This window comes from Triticum aestivum, chromosome 3D (assembly GCF_018294505.1).
Source record: "Triticum aestivum cultivar Chinese Spring chromosome 3D, IWGSC CS RefSeq v2.1, whole genome shotgun sequence".
NCBI classification, from domain to species: Eukaryota; Viridiplantae; Streptophyta; class Magnoliopsida; order Poales; family Poaceae; genus Triticum; species Triticum aestivum.
The window spans coordinates 236,468,624-236,483,529 of record NC_057802.1 but is presented as its reverse complement, the minus strand read 5'-3'; positions in this window follow the sequence as shown (position 1 = coordinate 236,483,529).

Genomic DNA, 14,906 nt, shown 5'->3' with positions numbered 1-14,906 from the left:
GCAATTCACTATCAGATTGGCTCTAGGAACCAAGCCCGCAAGCCTACTGCACCCTCGCATAAAATCTGAAGAATTGGTCATGCTAAGGGCACAAATAGACGAACTGCAACTGAAGGGATTTATCCGCCCTAGCAGCTCAACATGGAGGCCCCCGGTATTATTGTAGAAGGGGGCCAAAGGAAATGGAGAAATGCACGTGAACTACCACTATCTCAACTAGTGTACCCTCAAACCCGATGCACGGCTCCCTCAGATTGAATGATTCTTCGAGCCTCTAAAGGATGCCAAGGTATTCTCCTAGATCGATATCTAACACGGATACCACCAACTGAGGATGAAAGAAGTAGACATTCACAAGACAACTTTTGCCACCAGATATGTCCTATACGAATTCACCGTAATGTCTCGTAGACTACTCAGTGCTTTCGTTTACTTCTGAGCATTGATGAATAAGGTGCTTCATGCATTCTTGGGAAAGTTCGTGTTAAAGGCCAGAGAGGTGATGATCATCTAATCCAACAATGAAGACGAACATCATCAACACATTCGCAAAGTATTCGCAAAGTACGGAGATCAAGGCATAGGGTCACACTGTATCTCCACAAGGCGTATGCTACTTGTGATCTGCGTTGGGATTTCCCCGAAGAGGAGACGATGATGCAGTATAGTAGAGATAAGTATTTCCCTCAGCTCTGAAACCAAGATTATCAATCCAGTAGGAGAACCAAGCAACGACTCATTAGCAGCACCTGCACACAAACAACAAATCCTTCCAACCCAACACGAACAAGGGGTTGTCAGTCCATTGACAGTTACGAGCAAGATTAAATTGTATAGTTTTTGATAGATAGATCAAACAAATATAATAAATAAATAAAATAAAAACTCAACAAGGTATTTTTTGGTTTTAATATATGATAAAAGATAGACCCGGGGCCATAGTTTTCACTAGAGGCTTCTCTCTTAAAAATAGCATACGGTGGGTAAACAAATTACTGTTGGGCAATTGATAGAAAAGCAAATAATTATGACGATATCCAAGGCAATAATTATATATATGTGTCGGTGTACAAAAGTAGGGGCTCTCCTTTTGACCCCTTTACTTGTGCACGGGCAGTCAGAGCCGCACCCGCGGCCACACTTAACAAGGCAGAGGAGGGAAGCCGGAGGGAAACCGAAGCACAAGGCCAACAAAAACAATGCCAAGACCAAGAACACAAAGAGTAGAGGGACGAAGCAGGTTCCCCCGGCAAGACCATTGACGGGGTAGCCTCAGCAGCCCCGGCAAGAGCCTTGCCGGGGCAGCTCGCCCAACACCAGCGGGGTGCGCCACCCTTGAGCCCACGGCTTCCAACATAACCAACCACGACGGGACAAAGGCTCGGGAGGCGCCTCCATGGTGGCACGCAGATCTTTGTCAAGATCATAGATACACAAGTTCAGATGAGGACTAGAAGACGACGATCCTCGGCAAGATCCTTGCCGAGGAGATCCACAAGACCCCCGGCGAGATCCTTGCCGGGGACAACCATGCTACCGCGGCAAGACCCTTGCCAAGGACGCCTCCGGGTCCACAGCCAGGCCCGCATCAAGAAAGACTCCACCGTCGTTCGCATGCAGCTGCCAGCCCAACCAGCTGGGCAGGCACCTGCGTGGCAACAAGTGGCTTCCAGGCCAACTCAGCAAGCACCTGCGTGGTGGCATGCAGATCTTCGTGAAGGCCCTGCTGATACGTCTCCAACGTATCTATAATTGATTGTTTCATGCTATATTATATTATGTTTTGGATGTTTAATGTGCTTTATTATACAAATATATATTATTTTTGGGACTAACCTATTAACCGGAGGCCCAACCCGAATTGCTGTTTTTTTGCCTATTTCAGTGTTTCGAAGGAAAGGATATCAAACGGAGTCCAAACGGAATCAAACCTTCGGGAACGTGATTTTCGGAACAAACGTGATCCAGTGGACTTGGAGTCTACGTAAAGCAATAAACGAGGAGAGCACAAGGCAGGGGGCGCGCCTACCCCCTAGGCGCGCCCTCCACCCTCGTGGGGCCCATGTTGCTCCACCGACGTACTTCTTCCTCCTATATATACCCATACACCCTAGAAACATCAGAGATGGAGCCAAAACCCTATTTCCACTACCGCAACCTTCTGTACCCATGAGATCCCATCTTGCGGGCATTGATCACGGAGGGCTTCTATATCAACACCATAGCCTCTCCGATGATGTGTGAGTAGTTTACCTCAGATGTTCGGGTCTATAGTTATTAGCTAGATGGCTTCTTCTCTCTCTTCGGATCTCAATACAAAGTTCTCCTCGATCTTCTTGGAGATCTATTCGATGTAATCTTCTTTTGCGGTGTGTTTGCCGAGATCCGATGAATTGTGGGTTTATGATCAAGATTATCTATGAACAATATTTGAATTTCCTTTGAATTATTTTATGTATGATTGGTTATCTTTGCAAGTCTCTTCGAATTATCAGTTTGGTTTGGCCTACTAGATTGATCTTTCTTGCATTGGGAGAAGTGCTTAGCTTTGGTTCAATCTTGCGGTGCTCGATCCCAGTGATAGAAAGGGAAATGACATGTATTGTATTGTTGCCATCGAGGATAAAAAGATGGGGTTTACATCATATTGCATGAGTTTATCCCTCTACATCATGTCATCTTACTTAAAGCATTACTCTGTTCTTACGAACTTAATACTCTAGATGCATGCTGGATAGCGGTCGATGTGTGGAGTATTAGTAGTAGATGCAGAATCGCTTCGGTCTACTTGTCGCGGACGTGATGCCTATATACATGATCATACCTAGATATTCTTATAACTATGCTCAATTCTATCAATTGCTCGACAGTAATTCGTTTACCCACCGTAATACTTATGCTATCTTGAGAGAAGCCACTAGTGAAACCTATGGCCCCCGGGTCTATTTTTCATCATATTAATCTTCCAACACTTAGCTATTTTTATTGCCGTTTATTTTACTTTGCATCTTTATCATAAAAATACCAAAAATATTATCTTATCATATCTATCAGATCTCACTCTCGTAAGTGACCGTGAAGGGATTGACAACCCCTTTATCGCGTTGGTTGCGAGGTTCTTATTTGTTTGTGTAGGTGTGTGGGACTTGAGCGTGATCTCCTACTGGATTGATACCTTGGTTCTCAAAAATTGAGGGAAATACTTACGCTACTTTGCTGCATCACCCTTTCCTCTTCAAGGGAAAACCAACGCAGTTCTCAAGAGGTAGCAAGAAGGATTTCTGGCGCCGTTGCCGGGGAGGCTACTCACAAGTCAAGACATACCAAGTACCCATCACAAACTCTTATCCCTCGCATTACATTATTTGCCATTTGCCTCTCGTTTTCCTCTCCCCCACTTCACCCTTGTCGTTTTATTCGCCTTCTCTTTTCCGTTTGCTTGTTTCTCGCTTGCTTCGTCATTATGGCTAGTCCTTTATCTACTCCTTTATCTCCCGAGAATGAAGTTCTTAATTTTAAACAAAGGGAGGGAGAAAATCTAAAAGCTGCTTGGTATAGAATCTGCAATGCTCAAAATAGATCTACCTGAAAGCAATCTACTAACATTCTTCTTCACAATTTTTATGTAGGCGTCACTCCTTGGTATAGATATATTCTTGATACCATTACCGGAGGGAATTTCTTGGGTAGCCATACTTTTGATTCTTATAATGCTATGATAGATTTGTTTGGCTCACCACCTCTTTTGGTTAATGGAACTATGTTAACTTTGGAACATGTGATGCAAAGGCTTGAATTTATTGAAAATAAAGTTGCCAGTACGGAATTGATTGAGAATTTTGATAAAAAGATCCATAATCAAATTACTCAATATGGATCTAAGGTAGGAGTCACTTTGAAATTTTTTTAAGAGAAGGAACCCATAGTTAATGAAAGAATAGTTCAAGATTCTACTAGAATTGATAAGCTTGAGGGTATTATTACCAACTTGGGGTCCGATTTTTCTTCCGTTAGAAATACTCCATATCCTTCAACCAAAATTGCCAAGCTTATGTATTTCCTAAAAATAAGGGTGAATCTTCTAGTAAGGAAACTGCGGATCTCAAATCAATAAGTGTTCACCCCAATTTTTTTGCTATTATTAAGGAACCGCTTGATACAAATGAATTTCTTGATTTCTTGCCTAAAAGTTTGATCATCAATAAGAAGAAAGAAGTTCCTAAGGGTTATAGGTGTTCTATTGAAGGATTGCCTACCAAAGATGGCAATACCTAGATCTATCCTTGCTTTTATGCCTAGCTAGGGGCGTTAAACGATAGCGCTTGTTGGGAGGCAACCCATTTTTATTTTTAGTTTTTTTTGCTTTTTGCTTCTGTTTAGGAATAAATATTTGATCTAGCCTCTTCTTAGATTTGTTTTTATGTTTTAATTAATGTTTGTGCCAAGTTAAACCTATAGGATCTTCTTGGATGATAGTTATTTGATCTTGCTGAAAATTCCAGAAACTTTCTGTTCACGAAAACAATTGTTGAAAATCACCAGAACGTGATAAAATACTGATTCCAATTGAAGTAGATCAATAAACAAATTGTCTAGGTCGTCCTATTTTGGTAGAGTTTTCCGATTTCCATAAGTTTACGTTAGTTACAGATTACTACAGATTGTTCTGTTTTTGACAGATTCTGTTTTTCGCGTGTTGTTTGCTTACTTTGATGAATCTATGGCTAGTAAAAGAGTTTATAAACCATAGAGAAGTTGGAATACGATAGGTTTAACACCAATATAATAAAGAATGAGTTCATTACAGTACCTTGAAGTGGTGTTTTGCTTTCTTTCGCTAACGGAGCTCACGAGATTTTCTGTTAAGTTTTGTGCTGTGAAGTTTTCAAGTTTTGGGTAAAAGATTTGATGGATTATGGAACAAGGAGTGGCAAGAGCCGAAGCTTGGGGATGCCCATGGCACCCCAAGATAATCTAAGGACACCAAAAAGACAAAGCTTGGGAATGCCCCGGAAGGCATCCCCTCTTTCGTCTTCGTCCATCGGTAACTTTACTTGGAGCTATATTTTTATTCACCACATGATATGTGTTTTGCTTGGAGCGTCTTGTTTGATTTGAGTCTTTGCTTTTAGTTTACCACAATCATCCTTGCTGTACACACCTTTTGAGAGAGACACACATCATTCGGAATTTATTAGAATACTCTATGTGCTTCACTTATATCTTTTGAGCTATATAGTTTTTGCTCTAGTGCTTCACTTATATCTTTTAGAGCACGGTGGTGGATTTGTTTTATAGAAACTATTGTTCTCTCATGCTTCACTTATATTATTTTGAGAGTCCTACAAAACAGCATGGTAATTTGCTTTAATCATAAAAATTAGTCCTAATATGATAGGCATCCAAGATTAGATTTTTTTTCTTATGAGTCTGTTGAATACTATGAGAAGTTTGATGCTTGATAATTGTTTTGAGATATGAATATGGTGATATTAGAGTCATGCTAGTTGAGTAGTTGTGAATTTGAGGAATACTTGGGTTAAAGTTTGTGATTCCCGTAGCATGCACATATGGTGAACCGTTATGTGATGAAGTCGGAGCATGATTTATTTATTGATTGTCTTCCTTATGAGTGGCGGTCGGGGACGAGCGATTGTCTTTTCCTACCAATCTATCCCCCTAGGAGCATGCGCGTAATACTTTGCTTTGATAACTTGTAGATTTTTGCAACAAGTATATGAGTTCTTTATAACTAATGTTGAGTCCATGGATTATACGCACTTTCTTCCTTCCATCATTGCTAGCCTCTCTAATAATGCACACTTTTCGCCGGTATCATACACCCACCATATACCTTCCTCAAAACAGCCACCATACCTACCTATCATGGCATTTCCATAGCCATTCCGAGATATATTGCCATGCAACTTACCACCGTTCCGTTTACTATGACACGCTTCATCATTGTCATAATTGCTTTGCATGATCATGTAGTTGACATCATATTTGTGGCAAAGCCACCGTTCATAGAGTCATATTTTGTTCTAAGTATTGAGTTGTAAGTAAATAAAAGTGTGATGATCATCATTATTAGAGCATTGTCCCAAGTGAGGAAAGGATGATGGAGACTATGATTCCCCCACAAGTCGGGATGAGACTCCAGACGAAAAAAAAGAAAAAAAAGAAAGATGCCATAAAAAAAAGAGAAAAGGCCCAAAAAAATGAATGAGAGGAAAAGAGAGAAGGGACAATGCTACTATCCTTTTTCCAAACTTGTGCTTCAAAGTAGCACCATGATCTTCATGATAGAGAGTCTCCTATGATATCACTTTCATATACTAGTGGGAATTTTTCATTATAGAACTTGGCTTGTATATTCCAATGATGGGCTTCCTCAAAATGCCCTAGGTCTCCGTGAGCAAGCGAGTTGGATGCACAACCACTTAGTTTCTTTTGTTGAGGTTTCATACACTTATAGCTATAGTGCATCCGTTGCATGGCAATCCCTACTCACTCACATTGATATCTATTGATGGGAATCTCCATAGCCCGTTGATACGCCTAGTTGATGTGAGACTATCTGCTCCTTTTTTGCCTTCTCCACAACCACCATTCTATTCCACATATAGTGCTATGTCCATGGCTCACGCTCATGTATTGCGTGAAGATTGAAAAAGTTTGAGAACACCAAAAGTATGAAACAATTGCTTGGCTTGTCATCGGGGTTGTGCATGATTAAATACTTTGTGTGATGAAGATAGAGCATAGCCAGACTATATGATTTTGTAGGGATAACTTTCTTTGTCCATGTTATTTTCAGAAGACATAATTGCTTAGTTAGTATGCTTGAAGTATTATTATTTTTATGTCAATATTAAACTTTTATCTTGAATCTTTCGGGTCTGAATATTCATACCACAAATAAGAGAATTACATTGAAAATTATGCTAAGTAGCATTCCACATCAAAAATTCTGTTTTTATCATTGACCTACTCGAGGACGAACAGGAATTAAACTTGGGGATGCTTGATACGTCTCCAACGTATCTATAATTTTTTATTATTCCATGCTATATTATATTCTGTTTTGGATGTTTAATGGGCTTTATTATACACTTTTATATTATTTTTGGGACTAACCTATTAACCGGAGGCCCAGCCCGAGTTGCTATTTTTTTGGCCTATTTCAGTGTTTCGAAGGAAAAGGATATCAAACGGAGTCCAAACGGAATGAAACCTTCGGGAACGTGATTTTGGGAACAAACGTGATCCAGAAGACTTGGAGTCTACGTAAAGCAATCAACGAGGAGAGCACGAGGCAGTGGGGTGCGCCTACCCAACCCCCCAGGTGCGCCCTCCACCCTCGTGGGGCCCATGTTGCTCCACCGACGCACTTCTTCCTCTTATATATACACATACACCCTGGAAACATCAGAGACGGAGCCAAAACCCTATTTCCACCGCCGCACCCTTCTGTACCCGTGAGATCCCATCTTGGGGCCTTTTCCAGCGCTCCGCCGGAGGGGGCATTAATCACGGAGGGCTTCTACATCAACACCATAGCCTCTCCGATGATGTGTGAGTAGTTTACCTCAGACCTTCGGGTCTATAGTTATTAGCTAGATGGATTCTTCTCTCTCTTTGGATCTCAATACAAAGTTCTCCTCGATCTTCTTGGAGATCTATTCGATGTAATCTTCTTTTGCGGTGTGTTTGTCAAGATCTGATGAATTGTGGGTTTATGATCAAGATTATCTATGAACAATATTTGAACTTCCTCTGAATTATTTTATGTATGATTGGTTATCTTTGCAAGTCTCTTCGAATTATCAGTTTGGTTTGGCCTACTAGATTGATCTTTCTTGCAATGGGAGAAGTGCTTAGCTTTGGTTCAATCTTGCGGTGCTCGATCCCAGTGATAGAAAGGGAAACGACATGTATTGTATTGTTGCCATCGAGGATAAAAAGATGGGGTTTATATCATATTGCATGAGTTTATCCCTCTACATCATGTCATCTTACTTAAAGCATTACTCTGCTCTTACGAACTTAATACTCTAGATGCATGCTGGATAGCGGTCGATGTGTGGAGTAATAGTAGTAGATGCAGAATTGTTTCGGTCTACTTGTCGCGGACGTGATGCCTATATACATGATCATACCTAGATATTCTTATAACTATGCTCAATTCTATCAATTGCTCGACAGTAATTCGTTTACCCACCGTAATACTTATGCTATCTTGAGAGAAGCCACTAGTGAAACCTATGGCCCCCGGGTCTATTTTTCATCATATTAATCTTCCAACACTTAGCTATTTTTATTGCCATTTATTTTACTTTGCATCTTTATCATAAAAATAACAAAAAATATTATCTTATCATATCTATCAGATCTCACTCTCGTAAGTGACCGTGAAGGGATTGACAACCCCTTTATCGCGTTGGTTGCGAGGTTCTTATTTGTTTGTGTAGATGCGTGGGACTTGAGCGTGATCTCCTACTGGATTGATACCTTGGTTCTCAAAAACTGAGGGACATACTTACGCTACTTTGCTGCATCACCCTTTCCTCTTCAAGGGAAAACCAACACAATGCTCAAGAGGTAGCACCTGCCACCGCGCCACCTCAGCAGCCTGCCTGCCTACATGGTGCTGCACACATTGCTGGCCTGGGCGCGTGTCGAAGCGAGGCAGAGCGGCGACGGATGGGACGGGCCTCGTTCTCGTCCCCGATAAAGCTAATGGACACCTAAGTAGCGCATTTAATACGCTTTGTCCCGTAATGCCAGGCGATAAGCTCGCGCACCGTACACCTTTCCACCTCCTGTGTGCCACTGTGGCAACCCCTTTTCAACTATAAAAGGAGGCCCGAGGCATACCAGAGAAGGATTCGGCTCTTTGGAACTACGCAGCCACCGTAGCTAGTTCGAGAGCTCAAGAACACTCTGAAATACACACCAAAGCAGGACTAGGGTATTATGCATCCTCGCGGCCCGAACATGGGTAAACGATCTTTGTGCTAGCTCCTAAACCTGCTCTTCTCACAACCCCGCGCCGGCCAACCGTAGAAGGGATTCCGGTGATCCCATAGGTGTCGTTTCCCCGACATCTTTGGCGCGCCAAGTAGGGGGCGCGGTTGTGGAAATCCGGTCTAGCAGTTAGCCTAGCAGTTCTTCATCGTCATGGCTCCCAAGAAGAAGGCGGCCACGGCGGTCGGTTCGTCGGGAGCCGGACGGCCCGTACCGGTGCGGGCGAGCAGCGGGCCAGTCGCGGACAGGACCCGAGGCGCGGCTTGCGAGCACCAACATCGCTCTGGCAGTCAGAGCCTGGCAAGCGGCATCGTTCGTGCGTAAGACGACGGGCCGCACGCCGCAAAATCCAGAGATGGAGCTGGCCCCCCCGCATGCGGCGCGGGGCCCTCCAGGGGCGTCGCCGTACCACCCACGGGCGGCGCGGCGACCTCCAAGACGCCCACTCCGGCGCCCACCACGCGCTCTTCCTAGGGTGTGCGCGACGATGTCACATCCCTAGTTCTGGTTTGCTCTAGGCTAGCTAGTCATGTGTGCATCATGTTTAAATTTCAATGAATTTGAAATGGGGACATGTGAAAGCCTTAGAAATCATTTCTGAAAAAGACCAAGATAAAATTGCTTCAAATAGGTCAAAGAAAATGTTCATGTTTCTCTATGAAAATATTGGCCAGAATTAAAATTCAAACCAATATTTTTAGGAGCTCATAAATATTTATTTTAGGCATTTGAAGCTAATGCAATAACTATTTGCATTGGATTTATAATAGTTATATATTTAATATATGTCCAATAATTCTGATTTTTAGTGTGGGGCTTTGGAACAATCCAACTAGTTCCTACAATAATTTTCAGAAGAAAATAAATTGATTTGGTTCAAAAACCAAATTAAAACAAATGTCGGAAATAGAAAACAGAAACAAAAGGGGAAAAGGGTTTTATCTGGGCCTTGCCTGACTTACCTGGCAGCCACCTGGCACAGCTCCTCCAGCCGGCCCAGCCCACTGGCCTAGTACCAGTCATCGCCTACCTCTGCTAGTAGGCAGAGGAGGGACACCGCGACGCCGCCGCGCGCGCCACGGCGACACCTGCTTCCCGCCGCTTCCCCGACGCGGCTGTGAACGCCACTCACCTCCCCTCGACCCCCTCGCTCCTCTCCCTCACTCTCTGCTCTCTCCCTTGCCCTCTGCTCCCTCTCCCGAGCACACCCGAGCAGAGCTCGTCGTCGCCGACGCAAATTACCGCGGCCACTGTCCATCCCGTGCCTCCCTGATGGGTCCAGAGGAACCGCCATCGCCTTCTGCATCGTCTACACCAACCCATTCGACCGCGGGAGCCCTGTAGCATCTTCCCCGAGCTCATCCCCAACCTTCGGCCGCCGGCAACCTCACCGGCGATTTGCCGCCCCGAGCGCCTCCCCGAGCCCACGGAGCTGCTCTTCGACCTCTCAGTGAGCTCCTTCACCGTCTCCCCCTTGTCTCCGCAACGTTTGCTAGCTCTAGCCGCTGTTTCACCGATGACCGAAACCCGCCGCCGCCTGAGCTCGCCGCCGACGTGGCTCCGGCCACGAAACGGCCTTGCCACCGTGTCTAACGCACTCACCGCATCGCTTAAGGCTTGTAGGAGCTAACCCCGCGCCTTCCCGTCCTTCGTAGCGCCGTTTCCGCCAACGTCCGAGGTCCGGCAGTCGCTGAGCTCGACGCCGGCGAGGATTACGGCCACCCCAGCTCGCTCTGTTTACTCCGTTGGATGCGCACGAACCCGGGCTTTGCGTAGGTAGTCCCCACCGCTGTTTTGGTCGTCGGAGGAGCGATCCCGAGCTCGTCCGCCGTCTCGGCTCGTCGCCGGCGACGTAACTCCGGCTAACCACCGGATTAACACTAACCTAGTTGACCACTGGGTCAATGACTTGTGGGCCTGGCCCTACTAACTAACCTAGATTACTGTTTTAACTAAACCCAGTTAGTTTAGTTTAGTTACTGACACACGGGGCCCACTGGTCAGTTTGACCTGGACCGCCCCGTTGACCAGCTGACATCACAGTGACGTAGTGCTGATGCAGTAAAGAATTTTCTGGATTTAAACTTATTCAGGAAATTCCAGAAAATCCTATAAACTTCTAAAAATCATAGAAAATAATCTATAACTCAGAATGAAACAAGTTATATATGAAAAATGATCGGAAAAATCCAAAGAATCTGAATATGGCATTTTCATGCATGTTAGAACAACTTACAGCTGCTGTTTAGGACAAATCATGTAAATGGCATTTGGATTTCCACATATGAAGTTTGAATTTGAACCTAAGGTTCAAACCAACTCCATTTAATATGTTGTTAGTTGCATTAGCTCAAAACACATTCATATTGCCATGTCATAGCATGCATCATATTGTGCATTGCATTGATCGTGTTTCTTCTCTGGTTGCCGGTGTTTGTTCCCTCTCAGTAGACGTTGTTCCGGTGATGTGATCGACGACACCGATGAAGAGCTATACTATCTTCAGAAGTGCCAGGCAAGCAAAACCCCCTTGTTCATTCCGATACAATCCCACTCTCTCGCTCCTGCTCTCTTTTACTGCATTAGGACAACAACGATTCATCTGTTACATGCTACGGTAGTTGAACCCCTTTCCTCTGCATGACCTGTCATTGCCACAGTAAATAGATGAAACCCACTAGCATGAGTAGGAGTTGTTTGAGCCCTGATGTGCCTACTCATTCATGCTTGTTGTCGTGCCTGCTACTGCTTAGAGTTGTGTCCGGTATGATTCATCAGGGATGAATCGGAGGTGTGATGAACATGTCCTACTGTTGAGAGCTAAGTGTGTGAACGCGATTTGGTAAAGGTAGCGGTGAGAGGCCATGTAGGAGTACATGGTGGGTTGTCTCATTGAAGCCGTCCTCAGGAACTGAGTTCTGTGTTTGTGATCCATGAACAGTTACTACCACACATTGGGTTCCGGTAACTCGACCCCTCTCGGCTTATTAACTGCCTCGATCTCTGTCCAGGAGTTGCAACTAGTTTCTGGTGTTTGTAGGTTGTGTTAGTAGTCTACCAAGTGGTACCCGGTACAGGTGGGCTTGGGACAGACTAGGCACCGTGGCACGGTGTACCAAGCGTAGATCCATCCATCGAGGTGGGCTTGGGAAACCTGCACACATCGTTTGGGGCCGTGAGCGACACCCCGGCCGGATCTCCTTGCGGATGGAACCCGAATAGGCGATAAACCTGGACGAGAGACTTGTGTGGTTAGTCAGGTCGTGGCCGACTCCCTCGCCAGGCTTCCACTTGAAGGTTGCCGAGGTACACGACGTGTACATGGTGGTAAGTGGCGAGAGCGTGTGTGACGAAGTACACCCCTGCAGGGTTAATATGATCTATTCGAATAGCCGTGTCCGCGGTAAAGGACTTCTGGGTTGCCTATAACAGTTCATAGACAAGTGAAAGTGGATACTCTAAAATGCGCAAGATAAGCGTGAGTGCTATGGATGGCGTTCTCGTAGGGAGACGGGAGCGGATCCATAGTGGTGTATTGATATGGTGAATATGTGGACTCATGTGCGCCACCTCAAAAGAGTTACTTGCAGTCGTAGTTCAGGATAGCCACCGAGTCAAAGCTGGCTTGCTGCAGTTAAACTCCACCACCCCCTTTGTTGATACCGATGCATATGTAGCTAGTTCTGATGTAAGTCTTGCTGGGTACATTTGTACTCACGTTTGCCTATTTTATGTTTTGCAGAGAGACGTCAGTCTCGCTAGTAGTTCCGTGTGGACTTCGACGTTTAGCTTGATACCTCAGCTACGATCTTGTGCCCTCGGCAGGATCTGGTAGATAGTCAAGCTTCTCAGCCTTTTTCATTTATAGATGTCTGTACTCAGACATGTTAAGCTTCCGCATGTGCTTTGACTTGTATGCTCTGAATGTTGGGTCATGAGACCCATGTTTGTAATATCTCGCTCTTCGGAGCCTAATGAATAAATACTCTGAGTCGTAGAGTCTTGTTGTGATGCCATGTTGTATTTGCACATATCGAGCATATTGTGTGTATGATTGAAATGCTTGGTATGTGTGGGATCCGACAACCTAGTTGTTTATCCTTGATAGCCTCTCTTATGGGGAAATGTAGTCTTGTGCTTCCATGAGCCATAGTAGTCCGCTACAGCCCGGTTCACCGGAGTCCTGCTAGCCCAGCACTACTGCTCCGGAACACTTGACTAGCCGGCATGTGATTCACTTCGTTCCCGTGTCTGTCCCTTCGGGGAAATGTCACGTGGTGACATCCGGAGTCCTGCCTAGCCTGCTACAGCCCGGGTTCCCGGAGTCCTGTTAGCCCAGTGCTACAGCCCGGATTCACACGCTGCTGACCGACATGCTCGATGTTGATTCATGTATGCCTGTCCTCGTAAGTTAGTGCCACTTTGGGTTCACGACTAGTCATGTCGGCCCGGGTTCTCTGTCATATGGATGCTAGCGACACTATCATATACGTGAGCCAAAAGGCGCAAACGGTCCCGGGCCATGGTAAGGCGACACCCGTGGGAATACCGTGCGTGAGGCCGCAAAGTGATACGAGGTGTTACCGGCTAGATCGATGTGACTTGGAATCGGGGTCCTGACAGACAAGCAGCGTCACCACGCCGGTGACCCTGGACACTGCCGTGGGAAGAGCCATGTGCATCATCTGCGGGACGAAGGAGGCCAGCATGCCCGCCGAAGTGCTGGCGAAAATGGCACGCAGCCGCTGGGCCGTGATAGAGCTCCTTCTAACGTGGTTAGAAGTCAAAGCGTACCACGGTCCACGCAGCTTTCGCCACCACCCACGCCAGCAGAAGCTTTGGCGCGCGTGCAGCTACTCCTCGACTTCCCTCCTGCCGCAGAGAAGCTCGACGAATGGAGGGCCACCATCCGGAGCCTCGTCGCCGTCACCAACAAAGATGATCCGCGACCGGCAGGGCCCTCGAGACGGCGCTCCGTCGAGCAACCACATGCTGGCGGTGGAAGGACCGGGGGAGCTGCAGCCACAGTGCACTCTCCTCCCCCGCGCCAGTTGCCGCCAGTGCCGATCTGTTGTGACGACGCTTGTGATAACATTTCCATAGCGTCGTCCGACCCATGGACCCAGCGTGACCAGCGCCAAGTTCTTCGAGAACGAGCCCATGAAGACGCTCGAACCATCATCGAGTGCCGGCGCAATACACGCTACCAGTCGGATAAGCGGGCAAGACCCGCTATGGACCACCTAGCACCGGGGGGGCTCCGGCGGCCTACCTTACGAGGTGGGTTGCTCAGCCTTTACCCGTGAGCTGCGACAGTTCCAGTGGCCGTCCCACCGCACGTTCAAGCCCGACGTCGGCGAGAAGTACAACGGCAAGACCCATCCGTCAGAGTTGCTCAGCATCTACACCATCGCGATGCAAGCTACTGGAGCTTGCAACGACAAGGTGCTTGCCAATTACTTCCCATTGGCACTGAAGCCTAACGTCATGTCTTGGTTGATGCACTTAACAGCGGATTCCATTTCTTCTTGGTCGAATATGTGCCGTGAGTTCGTTGGTGCCTTCACCGGAGGCCACCAAGCTCATGGCCAGGCCAGTGATTTGCATATCATTCCTAGAAGGAAGGGGAAACCCTGCGCAAGTACATACCGAGGTTCAGCCGGGTGTAGTACAACATCCCCGATGTGCATCCCGCCGCCGTGATTAGCGCGTTCCATCAGAACGTGCGCAATCGCAAGATGCGTGAAGAGCTGGCGATGAACAAGGTTAAGGATGTGGCCGAACTTTATGTTCTGGCCGATAGGTGCACCTGGGCTGAAGAGGGAAGGAAGTACCCCGGCGAGGACGCCGACGTGGAAACCGACTCTACTGATGAA